The sequence below is a fragment of the Mirounga leonina genome, unplaced genomic scaffold, assembly GCF_011800145.1.
Source record: "Mirounga leonina isolate KUSES-001 unplaced genomic scaffold, KU_Mleo_1.0 Mir_151, whole genome shotgun sequence".
Lineage (NCBI taxonomy): Eukaryota > Metazoa > Chordata > Mammalia > Carnivora > Phocidae > Mirounga > Mirounga leonina.
In genome coordinates, this window is record NW_023270377.1 from 71765756 (window position 1) to 71780281 (window position 14526).

Genomic DNA, 14526 nt, shown 5'->3' on the forward strand with positions numbered 1-14526 from the left:
ATGGTGGAGGTTTCAGAGCCGATGAGGGGGCTGAGCCGATGAGATGTGGAAACTGATCTCATCTGTATGGTTTGGTAGAAGGAGGAGAATCTCCGGCTACAGGGGTTAAAGATGGTGATCCCATAACAGAATAGGGAGGAGTGGAGAATGCAGGAAGGTGAAGGGCTGAATTTATGAGTCCTGTTTGAGAGGCCTTGGGACATCCAGGGGGAGGTGACCAATGGACTATTTAAAGAAAAGAGTTCGTGGTGAAAAGGGCTGGGCTGCAAACAGATGAGAGCCTCTCCAGGTCCAGAGGGCAGTGAAGTTCCAGGTGGGGAATCAGCTTGCCGGGGAGCAGGGTTGAGGGTGCCCTGCACCCGGGGCTCACGATGAGTGTGGGGAGAAGGACCCTGAGGGGAGAGTCTGGGAACAGCCCAACGAGTAGGAGTGATGCTAAGGAGAGTGTGTCTTCCTCCACTCACCCCAAGGAAGGTAGTCCTGTGCACCAGATAGATAAGAGCTCCAGAGGGCAGTTTGTTTTGGTAATTTAGGACGTCATTAGTCATGTTTGTGTAAATTTAGCACGAGGGAGGAAACAGAGGGAGGAAACAAGATGATAGCGGGTCCAGAGGGAAGAGACTTGCTAGAGCTAGTTTTAACTGAAGAAAAAGCCTGGGATAGGATGGGACCTTAGGGAATAAATCTGGGTTTGTTTGGCAAGTAGTCATCCTCTGGTTACTCAGAGAAGTTATTTCAACAAGGAACAAAGATTATAACGAATATTCAGATATTCACAGATACATTGCCAGAGCTCTCTGGGGCTCCATAAAATTGCTTTACTTTCAAATCATCCACTCACCTTTTCTCTCCTTCTCTTACTATTCCCTGGACACAACAATGTCAGGTTCTGAATTTATATGTTTATAAGTGTCATTAAACGCCTTTTTTAATGCTGACGATAAGGCGACATGTGATTCAGTATGCCACCTTTGTTCCTATGTAGTTCACATTTGTGGAGGGCTTTGCAGTTTACTGACCATCTTATGTGAGCCACTAAATAACCTTTGTACAGAAGGCAGGGCAGGAAACAGTATTCTTCCATTTCATAGGGAAAAAAGAATAAAAGCTCTGAGGTTTAAGATATTGAGGAGGACTTGCCCATGATTAATGACTTAGTGATGGGTCCAGGATGGAATCCTGGTGTCCTGGCACAGTATTTCTTCCATCATATTCAGGAATGGGTGGGGGTGGAGAGTGTCCCCTGCCCTCCCTCCCTTTTTTCCCAATTAGTTTGTAAGTTCTTTGAGGGCGGAAACCGTGTGTTCACTTTGCATTGACTCCTTCACTCATTGCTGTGAGGAGGCCTTAGGGGAGGTGGTAGCGGGCAGGAGGCCTGTTGGCCGAGGCTGCCTACTCACAAGGTGTCTCACATTGGTCTTGACATTACTTTTGAATGACAGGGCCTTGGAACAATCACAACAGGATTGAAAGAAGGCATCGTGGGCCGCACAACTTTGAACTTGTGTCTCATTACTGAACCATGTAATTATCTTGAGACCAGCCCAATAATATCGCCTGGCATGTTTTGTAAATATTTAGTACATACACAGTTTTTGTCGCTCTGTTTTGGCATTGCTTATTTTCATGCCAGAAGTCATCTATAGTGGTAGAGGCCCAAACTTCTCTGGACTTCAGCGGGGCTCTCCTTTATGTATGAGATACCCCGATGGGCTGTGTGGAGTGGTGTGAAGGTACATAAGCCTCTCTGACAAAGCTCCCGATTCAGGAAAGCTGATCCTGTTTTGTAATCCCTATAGGGCACATAGTGAGCCCTCGATAAATACTTGTTATTTTGAATAGGGGAGGTGCTGCTTTGTATTGCACATTCTCCATTTTATCACAATGGACCATTATCAATTTTTTTTTTTTAATGACTTGTTTTCCCCCTGTGAATCGTTAAAGATATGTTAGGATTTGGGGAAAGGGAATGATGAAAGAGAATGAAGAAATGGATTCAGCAAGTTTTAGGTTTTGAGTGAGCCGTGAAAAGTTGAAAGCAGGGAGTCGCTTAGGGGGGAACTGGAAGGATGTCAGGGTCTTTTAAAGGAGCCCAAGGAGGAGAGGGGAGGATGAGACAGGAGTATTCTAATCTGGTGATGTCTTAGAGGAGAAAACTGAAGGTCTTTTTCAACCTTAATTATAGCCGCAGGACAAAAGCACATTATAGCACTTTTTTTCCCCTACTTCTACTAAGGGATGGTAGTGTATAATCTTTTTTGTAGAGTCCTGTCTAAGAAGCTGTACTTCAGACTACATTAAAATACATTATTTTTCAGAGTGCTACGGATTGAGGAAAAGGAATAAAATTTTGAGTCCCTTTTTTGTATTTACGTTAAAATTTCAAGCTACTGGTTCAGTATGAAGGGAGGAACTTTTTAGTCACTGAGGCAAATTTAGGCAGATGAGTTAATGTTTGGTCATCAGAAAATGTGCCATCAGGAGCTTGTTTCTCTTGAGAGGAGTAAAAGGCAAAATATGAGTCAGACTGTAAAGTCATTTCCCCGCACTTAATTCAGCTTCCCTCCTGCCAAAGGATCGTTGACCCACAAGGCTAATTCAGACTTGCATGGAGTCTACCTTTGTAAAGCCTGTCCCCCAGGACCACCTGCAGAGCAGGTTTGCTCCGACTCCTGTATATCAAGTCGGCCCTTCTGATGAGTGGGGTGCAGGTGGGCTGTTCCTTTAGGCACAGGGCTTTAATCAGTTTGCAACCTAAAAGTGCCATCTTCAAGTCTGAATGGGACAGAGTTTTCTTTTGTGAGGGTCCCATCCGTTGTTCATCGGCTTTCACAAGAAACGTGAAAAGGCAGTCACCTCATTGGAGGGGTGTGAAGTGTGTTTTATGAATACACGCTGCTGCGCAGCTTGTATGTACTAGTGTTCTGTGGCCAAGCGCCATCCTTCTTTCCCTCTATCTTTGCTCTTGATCTTCTAGTGGTTTCTATCTTGTGTTCCGTTTTGCTGGTGATTGAGATAATCTCTAAAACCTTGTGCAAATTTCTGACGAGGAATATATCTATGGAAGGTGGATGTGAATTGTTAGGAATAAAAAAAAAAGTCTTCTTATCTTTCTTTATTCAAACTTGTATGGTCTGTGGTCTCTTTTGATTCATGCTTTTATCTGTTCGTTTCTTTTTTTTATTCAGTACAGGTGAGACTGTAGGCCCCCTGCTGGTAGCAAAGGTGCCACTTCTGGCCTCAGGAGAATTCACAGCTTAGTAAGCGAGACACATACATCCGCGGTTGCGGTGCAAATGGACAAGGGCTGTCCATCACAGAAGTGTGCAGAAGCTGCAACAGCGGGTCCAGAGCAGGAGCACCTAACCCACCTTGGGCGGAAGGATGCAGGGAAGCTTCTGGCCCAGGGAGGTATTAAGGGGCACACGTTATTTTTAAAATTTTTAAATTTATTTTAATTTTTAGAAAAGATTTTACTTATTTATTTGAGAGAGAGAGACAGAGCATGAGCGGGGGGCAGAGGGGGAGGGAGAGGGAGAAGCAGACTCCCTGCTGATGAGGGAGCCCGACGTGGGACTCTATCCCAGGACCCTGGGATCATGACCTGAGCCGAAGGCAGACGCTTAACCGACTGAGCCACCCAGGTGCCCCTAATTTTTACTTATTTTTAAAGTGTGCATTTAAGGGATACTTGTACACTCTCTGTCAAATAAATAAATAAAATCTTAAAAAAAAATAAATAGGGGGCGCCTGGATGGCTCAGTCGTTAGGCGTCTGCCTTCAGCTCAGGTCGTGATCCCAGGGTCCTGGGATCCGAGCCCCGCATCGGGCTCCCTGCTCCGCGGGAAGCCTGCTTCTCTCTCTCCCACTCCCCCTGCTTGTATTCCCTCTCTCGCTGTGTCTCTCTCTGTCAAATAAATAAAATCTTTAAAAAAATAAAAAATAAAAATAAATAAATAAATAAATAAATAAATAAAAATAAGTAAAAATTAGCCTGGCAGTGTAGGGCAGGGTATTCTAACATGGTGAACATTCAGAGAAAAGGTAGAAGGCATAAGAAAGAGTGTGGTGCATGCTGGGAACCACAGGGAGTTTAGTTTATAGCTTATGGTATGTGTGGGGATTGATGTGGCATAAGGTTGGAGAGATGGGTGAAGGCTACATTATGAGGACTCCTTATTCTGTGCTTAACAATTCAGATCTCACTCCCAAACTGTGTTAGCTATTAGGGAATTTTAGGTAGGAAAGGGGTCTGATTTGATTTGGATTTTGGAACATTCACTGGCAGCAGTTTTGAAGATAATCTTTAATAATTTTATTTGTTCATCTATGCAATGGACTGAATTGTGTGTGTCCCCTAAAATTCGTATGTTGAAACTCTAACCCCCCCCCTCGCCCCTGTATGATAGTACAGACCTTTCTCAACTTAGGATAGGGTTAACATACTGATTAGCTCATCGTAAGTTGAAAATACCCTAAATCAAAAAGTATTTAATACACCTAATGTATTAAACATTACAGCTTAGCCTGGCCTGCCTTAAACATGCTCACAACACTTAAATTAGCCTACAGCTGGGCAATATCACTTAACACAAAGCCTATTTTATAATAAATTGTTGAATACGGTACTGAAAGTGAGACAGAGAATGGCTGTTTGGGTACAGCGTGGTGGTCAGGGTATCAGTTGTTTACCCTCGTGATCACGTGACTGACTGGGAGCTGCACTGCCCAGCATCACGAGAGAGTCATTCTCTATATCACTAGCCTGGGAAAAGATCAAAATTCAGAATTTGAAGTTTGGCTTCTATTGAACATGTATTGCTTTTACACTGCCGTAAAGCCAGCAACTCATAAGTTGAGGCATTGTAAGTGGGAGACCATCTGTATTTGAAGATGGGGTCTCTGGAAGATAAATAGATTTAGATAAGGTCATGGGGGTGAGGCCCTCAGGATAGGATTGGTGTCCTCATAAGGAGATACCAGAGAGGCTAGCCGTCTGCCACTTGAGGACACCGTGAGAAGGCAGTTGTCTGTAAAGTCCTCCTCAGGAACACAGTTGGCTGGTACCTTGATCTTGGACTTCCCAGGCTCTAGAACTGTGAGAAAATACATTTCTGCTGTTTAAGCCACCCAACGTGTGGTATTTTGTTACGGCATTCTGAGTGGACTAACATAGTCTATTTTATGTATTTGGGTAATTAGGAAACTAGGCTTACTGGGAATTAATATCATTTAGAGGATCATGATACCCATGGCACCTATCATGTGTGTGTTTGCATCGCTGTGTAAAACAATGATTTTAAGTACTTTTGTTTGTACATGTGAAAAAGTGTCTTAAGCATGTTCTCCGGCACTTACTTTGCCCCAGATACTTTCAGGTTGAGTCTGATCTCCTTTCCCACGGTCTTGTTCTATATTTTCTGTCTGTCTTTTTCTCCCAGCCTCCTCTAGTTTATCCTCTTTTGTTGGCTTTTGCCTTGAGCTTAGAAATAGGCTTATGTCTTCCCTATCATGAAACAAAATGTTTTGAACCCTGTAACTTTCATAAGCTGCTTCCTGAGGAAGCATCTCAAAAAAAAAAAAAAAAAAGTCTGCATTCATGGCTGCTGCTGGCTCCTAAGCCCCTTGTCATTGTCTTTGAGACGTAACATTCTGTCTTTCTTTCCCCTTATTCCTCTGAAGTTGCTCCTATTCATTAATTGTTTCAGAAGTGCCAGGTTGGGATCAGATGCTAGTGCCTCAGGGGCGTTTATGGCTTCCTCAGTGGCCTCTTTGTCGTGGTAGAGTCATGAGGTTGGGAGGATCTCGTCCAGTCACCCAGGCCCTGCAGTTGCCCTGCATTGTACCCTGTGCATGAGCCCCTGGGCCTCACAGAATTTCTGCAGAGTTAGGGGACACAGTGTCTATTGTGACCCCACTCTGTCTTTAGACGGTGTTGATTGTCAGGGCTTGTTTGTTTGTTTTTGTCTATAATAAGTGAAGCTTTTGTTTATCCTTTGGTCATAGTTTTTTTTTTCCAGCTATAAGAAAGAGTACTGTATTTACATGATTAGAACTGTCATTCACCCCTGATACTATTTTATCTGAGTAGAACCTCTCTGGAGCTTCTGGTGGTCTTGCCCACCTTGTTGCTCATGTCTCTGTTTGATTGAAAGTCTTTAAAAATCGTATGTAGAGTGGATTGCAATACATCTGACTGGATTTTCTTCATTCTAATTTTTTTGACTTCCGTGCTTGTAGTGTTCAGCCACCCTGCTGTAATTCAGAGAGCCACATAGTCCTACTTAAGTGAGCTGACCCCCAACAGAAATCTCACAATGTCCCCTATTATATCATGTCTGTCTCCTATCATAGGTGCTCCTGCTAGATCCTGTTTCCCTTGAATTCTGTGTGTCTGCTTGTGCTGCTGTTTTTTTATTCCCTTCACTAAATATAAGACCTTACCTTTACCTTGATTAATTTTCAGTTTCTTAGTTCCTATTCATGGCAATAACCTTGAACATTTTAGAGTCCATTTCTTCCTAATGCACTCTTTGAATGCAGTAACCTACAGATACATCTGCTTATCTTTTTGTCCATCCTGACCACAGGTATTTCATAAGAGCCTTTGTCAGATGCCTTGCTAAAATCTAGATGTGTGTGTTTCCTTGAACTCACAGTTTCAGGATCTTATTGAAAAAGGAAATTAGGTTAATCTTGTATGACCTGCTCTTAGAAATGGGGTTCCCAGGGATTATCACTTGCTAAGTGTTTAAAATCCATTCTCAAATCTTGCCTGGGACTTTGGTCTGTGTCTAGTCTTAACATTTCCCCCTTGTTTAAATTTTTTTCAAAGGTTTTATTGATTACTTAATCTTTTCTGACTTGGCTCTTTACTGGCTTCTTTGTACCTTTTCCTCCAGATTTTGGAATTTTCTGAGATGGATTGTTTCTGTTTTAATCTCCATCCTCTAAGATTCTTTTTGCTCTTTTTAAAGTTTTTTTATTTTAATTCCAGTTAGTTAACATACAGTGTTACAGTAGTTTCAGGTGTTCAGCCCTTCTGTACATTCCCTCGTGCTCATCACAACAAGTGCACTCCTTAATCCCCATCACCTTTTTCACCCATCCCTCCACCCACCTCCCCTCTGGTAACCATGAGTGTGTCCTCTATAGTTAAGAGTCTGTTTCGTGGTTTGTCTCTCTCTCTCTTTTTTTCCCTTTGCTCATTTGTCGTCTAAGATTCTTGATACTTGCATTGTCCAATAAGGTGGCCATTAGCCACAATTTACATAGAGAAGTTATTGGCTCTACGGGATCTCCTGACTTCAAGTTGAGAGCCAGAGCAGGAAACACTGACACATGGAGTAGAAGGTTAAGGTTGACTATTCTGGGAATCAAAAGAAGAGCACCAAGGAGAGAAGAGGCCAAGATCTAACCAGTCAGACTTGCCTGTTGCTATTGCCAGGTTATCCATGTATGATATATTTGTGGCCCTGTCTGTTGCTAACAATGAGTCATTTTGCAAATAAATAGTAATAAATTTTTGTATAGAGTATTTTTTTTTTTTTTTAAGTAAAACCCTGTGGGTAGTGATAATAAGTTTTGGAAGCAAAATAAATCCTCAAATTGTTAATTTTGACATACGATTCTGCATAATGCTACTAACCTATTCAAATACTATATATTTGTAGTCATTTCCCAGTGTTTGAATATTCTTATATGCTTCAGTTTTTGTAAATACTCCTAAACTTAACATTACTTATTAAACAATTTTTAAAATATATTCATAATAGTAAAGAGTGAAGAATATTGGAAATGTTTTATTTTTATTTTTTATTTTTTTATTATTATTATTTTTTAAGATTTTATTTATTCATTTGAGACACAGAGATACAGAGAGAGAGAGAGAGAGCATGAGCAGTGAGAGAGGCAGGGGGAGAGGGAGAAGCAGACTCCCGGCCGAGCCAGGAGCCCGATGTGGGGCTCGATCCCAGGACCCCGGGATCATGACCTGAGCCGAAGGCAGACGCTTAACCGTCTGAGCCACCCAGGCGCCCCTATTTTTATTTTTTTAAAGATTATTTGTCAGAGAGAGGGAGAGAGTACAAGCAGGGGGAACGGCAGGCAGAGGGAGAAGCAGGCTCCCTGCTGAGCAAGGAGTCCAATGTGGGACTCGATCCCAGGACCCTGGGATCATGACCTAAGCTGAAGGCAGACGCTTAACTGACTGAGCCACCCAGGAGTGCCTGGAAATGTTTTAAAAATAATCTGTGATTTCAGGAATTCCAGGAATCCCAATTTCTTGTTCTCAGATCCCAAAGATTGATGTCTGTAGGGAATTTGGACTCAGTAATCCATAGTGCTTGTTCCTAAAACTACTTGTTCCTGATCTGTACTGTGCTAGGTTCAGAAATTATGTTAAGTGTTTAGAAACTGTTAAGGCAGTTTGATGCTGTGACTGACGTGTGATCAGTGGACCTAACTCACTGGACAGGATGTTTTACATCAGTGTTCATCCATTCCAGGTGTAAATTCAGTTGGATCGGCACTGGTCTAAATGAGAGAGAGTGATGGCTTGCTTGGACCAGGCTTGGAAGTGTGGGAAGAGGTTGATTGGAATCAGGATATGCTTTGAAGATACAGCCAATGGGATTCGCTACTGGATTAGATGTCAGAGTGTTCTAGATTATCTTTCCCTCAAGTACTTCATTTGTAAAATGGGGACACTTAAGAGACCTACACTCAGGATTGTTCTAACTACCTCAAGGGTTTCTCTGAGCTTGCTGGAAATCCCTTCTATGAGCTGCTGCCTATGTAATCTTCCTAATCCAGTCATTTAATTTCCTTGATCTTTAACTGGTCAACTACTCACCAGTGCATATAGAAGAAATTTTAAGCTGCTTAGGTTGACCTTTAAGATATGTGGCGTCTTCCTTCAGACTCTTTCCCATGGTTATCTTCTACCATGTCTTCTTAGACTCTTAACTGTACTATTCCAGTCTGTCTATTGCTGCATGAGAAACCATCCCAAAAGTAGTGGCATAAAATTACAACCGTTTTTTTATGATCATAGTTTAGTGAGTCAGTATTTGAAAAGTGCACAGCAAGGACAGCTTGGCTCTGTTTTATGGTGTCTGGGGCCTTAGTTGAGAATATCTGATGGTTGGGGGGCTGTAATCACCTGAAGTTTCATTCACTCACATGCTGGTGGATGATGCTGTCTGTCAGCTAAAACACCTACATGTGGTCTCTGAGCTTCCGCAGAGCATGGCGGCTGAGGTCCAAGAGCAAGTGTCATAGGAAACAGGAAATGGAAGCTTCTAGTTTCTTGAGGCTTGTTCCTGGAAAATGTTACAGTGTCACTTCTACCATATTCTGTTGGTCAAAGGGTCACATAGCCCAGATTCAAGGGGAGGGGATATAGATCCGGTGCCTTGATGGGAAGAGAGCCAGTGAATTTTGGGGCCACGTTTTAAATTGACCATAGCCTACTATTAGCCAGCTTCCTCTATCCTGTGTGTAATTCTGTCAGCTGCTCTCCCCCCCCCCCACCCCCCGCCCAAGTCTCTTCCTCCCCTCTCCACTCTCTCTTCCCTCCCCAGTCAAAGGCCATTTCTTTTACCGTGCAGCCTTTGCCATATCCCATTCTCTGGCTAAAATCAGTTTCTCCTTCCCTCCCTTAGTGCTTTATTTTTTTTCCTTATTGGTAGATTATAAACTCTTTTAAGGTAAGGACCATATCTTGTTAACCTTTGCATATCTTCTAGCAGATACATTCCTTGAATTGAACATTCAGTATCAAACTGAGTCTCAAATTTGGGACCCAGATGGGTTGGGACTTGGCAGTGGTTAAGTAGAAAATTTTAATGAGAAAATTTAAAACTTTCCTTGTAATACAGATTGTTTTCAAGATTTTTTTTTTTTTTTTTTTTTTTTACTGGCTTTCTGTTGAAAAATAAAACTAATGAACTTTTCTCCCCTAAGCATAACATTAGAGGACAGTAGTTTTTTGATAATATCTTCTTCCTGTCCAGTTCCGTCCCTGCTACCCATGCCTTACTGTTTTTGCAAACTGTGGGTTGTGATCTATTACTGGATCAATTTAGTGAGTCATACCCAGCATTAGAAATAAAAAGGAAATAAAAGTTTGAATAAAAACTCATGTATTGGGCGGCTGGGTGGCTCAGTTGTTAAGCGTCTGCCTTCGGCTCAGGTCATGATCCCAGGGTCCTGGGATCGAGCCCCGCATCGGGCTCCCTGCTCAGCGGGAGGCCTGCTTCTCCCTCTCCCACTCCCCCTGCTTGTGTTCCCTCTCTCGCTGTGTCTCTCTCTGTCAAATAAATAAATAAAATCTTTAAAACAAAACAAAACAAATAAACTCATGTATTGCAAGAGTAAGAATTGCCTCATGAAATTTTTGTTTCAGTTTCACATATGTATATGTGTAATGAGTTGAAATGTAAGATATTTTTTATTACAGTTTGGGGTCAAAAAGCTTGGAAGACAATCTCCTATTCAACTGCCTTCTAAACTCTTGGTATTCTAGTTTCCTGCCCTACTTCCTTCCATCGTTTCTCTTCCCTCCCTTCCTTCCTTCTTTCCTTCCTTCCTTTTTAAAGTTTATTGCTTTTGATATTTTTTAATAATCTTTTTTTAGAAAGATTGATTTATTTGAGAGCGAGCGAGCGAGAACACATGCATGAGCGCATAAGCTGGAGGGGGGGGAGCAGAGGGAGAGAGAATCTCAAGCAGACTCCCCGCTGGGCACGGAGCCTGAGGCGGGGCTCTATCTCAGGACCCTGAGATCATGACCTGAGCTGAAATCAAGAGTCGCTTAACTGACTGAGCCACCCAGGTACCCCTGATGATTTTTTTTCTCAAGGGCTTATCTGCAGATCTCTTCTGAGGACCATATACACACCATCCTTTATGCTCAAGCTTTTCTTCACTCATCCAGCCTCTTTTTATAATAAACCTGTCTCAGTGTGACATGTTGCTTTCTCGCTTCTCTTTTGGAGACTGTGAGCCTACTCTCTTGTCCTCAAGAGGAGAAGAGGTGAAATCAGATACTTCTTTTTCCTCTTTTACGTTTTTGTTGAGGTATAGCACACATACAGTAAAATGCACACAATCCTAAGCAAACAGCTCAATGAGTTTTGACATCTGATTTCATCAATGTAAGGCATCACACAGATGAAGATATAAAACATTTTCATCATCCCAGAAGGAAAGAGCTTTTTTTTTAGATTTATTTATTTATTCCAGAGAGAGAGAGCACGCATGCGCACCTGTGTGTGTGCGTGCATGAGGGGTCGAGGAGGGGCAGAGGGAGAGATTGAGAGTCTCAAGTGTACTTTGTGCTGAGCACGGAGCCCAACGCGGGGCTTGATCCCATGACCGGGGATCATGATCTGAGCCAAAATCAAGAGTCAGTCGCCCAACTGACTCTGCCACCCAGGCACCCCGGAAAGAGCTTGTTCTTAAATCCTTTCTGGAACAACGTGGGTGGGTGAGTAAATTTGTAGATTCTCTCCAACTTCTGCATTATACAGCATATCTAGGTAATAATGTTGAATTTTGAAGTGCACAAAGGTCTAAAGCAACTGAGTTAGGAAGTGTTAAAATAGAGGATGTTGAATGTGAATTTTGGAAGAATGAAACAGGACCAGCATAGGTGAGCCAAGGAGAGGAACAAGAAAGAATCATTTCTGGAGGAGTTCAGGGTAAGAGAGATTTATCTGAATTTCAGAGGCGAAAACATAAAACTTAGTTTGCTGTTGCCACTGTAACAAATCATGACAAACGTAGTATCCTGAAACAACACGAATGTATTCTCTTAAGGTTCTGGAAGCTCTGAGAGGAGAGTCTATTTCCTTTGGCTTGTGGCTCCTTTCCTCTGTCTTCAGGGCACATCCCTTCATTCTGTTTCCATTGTCGCACTGCTCTCTCTCTCTAGTTGAGCCTCCCCTGCCTTCCTCTTAAAAGGACACTTGTGATTACATTTAAGTCCGGCCGGATAATCCAGGATAATCTCCCCATCTCAAGATCTTTAGTTTAATCACATCTGCAGAGTTCCTTTGTCATATAAGGTAACGTTCACAGATTCTGGGGATTAGGACTTGGATACTTGGTTTCTGTTCGTCAAAGAATCTTTCTTCACAACAGGAAGGTCTGTTGGATGTTTGCTTTTAGTTCATTCTCCTTTTTCACGTTACATTAATTTTCCTTGAACACTACATTGCACATTCGATTCCCTCGCTCAGACATCTTTGGTGTCTCCCCTGTTAACCAGTACAATTAACCTGACCTAGATTGACACCGCGGTTGCCGTGTCTCGCATGTTTTGCGTTCAGGCTTCGCTCTCTGGTCTCCAGGGCAGCAGCGTGCGTCTCTTATAAGGACACTTGGCATTGGAGTTAGGACCCGCCCGAGTAATCCAGGACAATCTCCTCTCAAGATGCTTAATTTAGTTATGTCTGCAAAGACCCTTTTCCAAATAAAGTCGCCTTCACAAGTTCTAGGAATTAGGATGTGGCTATATCTTTTGGGGGGGCCACCATTCAACCCACTACACAGCTCACAGTCGTGGTTTATTTCTTTGACCTCTTACATTAGTGGCATAACTATAGACTCAGAACTCCTCCTCTCTGTCCTGTTATTTTGTGTTTAATGGATACTTCCTGCCCTTGAAGGCAAGAAGGATTCTTTTGCTATGCAACCCTTCGCTCCTGGCAGGGAGCTCAAGAAATGATAAAGATTTTTTTTTTTAAAATAAAACAGAAGGTGGCATGTAAAAACCCTGGCATGGTGATTATCAGGGTGCTCTTTTGAAATACAGCAAGTGATCTTTCTCAGTACAAGTTTTTTGTTTAATTTCTGTTGTTCTTTTTAGGGGGAGCTTTTTATTTCTCAGAAACCTTTAGTGAGTAGTCGGGAGGGGGCAGCTCTGAAACAGAGCGCAGAAGCCTCTGCAAGGCAGGGCACAACTGGCGGGCACCATGGCTCTGGGGCTCTGCCAGGTAAAGCTCGGAGGCCGCTTGGCAGATCCACCCGTCACCATCTGGAATTTGTCTTACCTGGTCTCTTGGAAGTCTTCGGCGTCACCGGAATCCTTTCCAGGGGATTCTCCAAAGTTAGAAGACCGTTCTCGTAGGCACCAATGCTCAATCTCCCTCAGCACAGTGGAGCGCCCTGCCCAGGGTAGCCCCCAGCCGCGCTTTCCATGCGGAGCCAGCTTCACCGTGCCCTCTGCCCTACGGGCTCACTCTCCTTGGCTTGCCCTGTAAGCACAGCTGCCTTCCCAACTGTTTTCTTTTCTTCATCTGGCTTAATTTCAAGGTTATCTGATAATACCTTCTTTTCTTCAGTCTCAGTCTTACTTTGAATGGATGCTGGCAGTCTAACCCCGTTCAAGTTTAAGTGTTACCCTGGTGTTTTTTTGTACTAAGCATGTGAAGGTGACTGATTTTCAGCCTTTTTGGTATTTTCAAGGTTGTGATATCTTCATCTGGAGTTTTATTATATCCATGAATCCTCATATATAACTGGTCGAGTCTGTGACATGTAACCATTGCTTGCGGTGACAGCAGTGTGGGGCAAGGTTGCTCCCTAAGGTACATGCTAATCCTCTCCCGTGATGCAGAGACTTTTTCTGAAAAGATTTTATTTATTTATTTATTTGAGAGAGAGACAGAATGCAGGCATGCGTGGGGGTGGGGGTGGGGGGTGAGGGGTAGAGGGAGAGGAACAAGCAGACTTGGCGCTGAGCACGGAGCCTGGCCAGGGTTCGATCTTCTGACCCTGAGATCGTGACCTGAGCTGAAATCAAGAGTCGGTTGCTTAACTGACTTAGCCACCCAGGCGCCCCCCATGACACGGAGACTTTAATGGAATGGGTAAGAATGGCTGATGGTTTCAGGCAAGTGTGGGTTTGAATTTCATTCTGCCACTTGGCAGCTTTGTGACATTAGGGAAGTTACTTAGCCTCTTTGAGCTTCAGTTTTGTCATCTGTAAAATGGAGATCATCATTCCTATTGCATCATTTTCCATGTTGGAGAGATCAAGTGTGGTAATGTACATGCAAATCTCAAGCCCTATTTGGTACCTGAGAAATGTTCAAAAAGTTGTGGCTGCTGTTCTTATTCCCTTTGCAGGGAAAACTGGGATTCTAGTGATATTAAGGAATGTTTCCAAGTTACCCACGGTAAGATCCTAACTTGCAGGATTTAGGAAACGGACCAGTGTGTGTGGGTAATGCTGTGTTGAATATGTCAGTCCTTATAATCTGGCTGTATGGTTATTTATTTGGTTTGTTTGTAGAAAGACAGAAAAATGGCAGGAATAAAAATACACTTACTGTTACTGAGTGGAGGCAGGTATTGTGCTAGCTTTGTAAAGCTATACTTCTCATTAATTCAAGGCTTCTGCCTCCAAAGTCAATGGGAGGGTAGACTGTAGGGTATGGTTCAATGAGTGTTAAATTCATATTTTTAAGAGTAATTTTGTGACTGTTAAAGTCTGAGAGTTTTATTCTGTATCACTTG

General features: G+C 42.8%; 1 protein-coding gene across 2 annotated transcripts in view; it reads left to right on the forward strand.

Moving 5' to 3' along the window:
- ACVR1 (activin A receptor type 1) overlaps window positions 1-14526 on the forward strand; it is a 126727-nt gene that overhangs the window by 15948 nt on the left and 96253 nt on the right. The window lies entirely within an intron of this gene.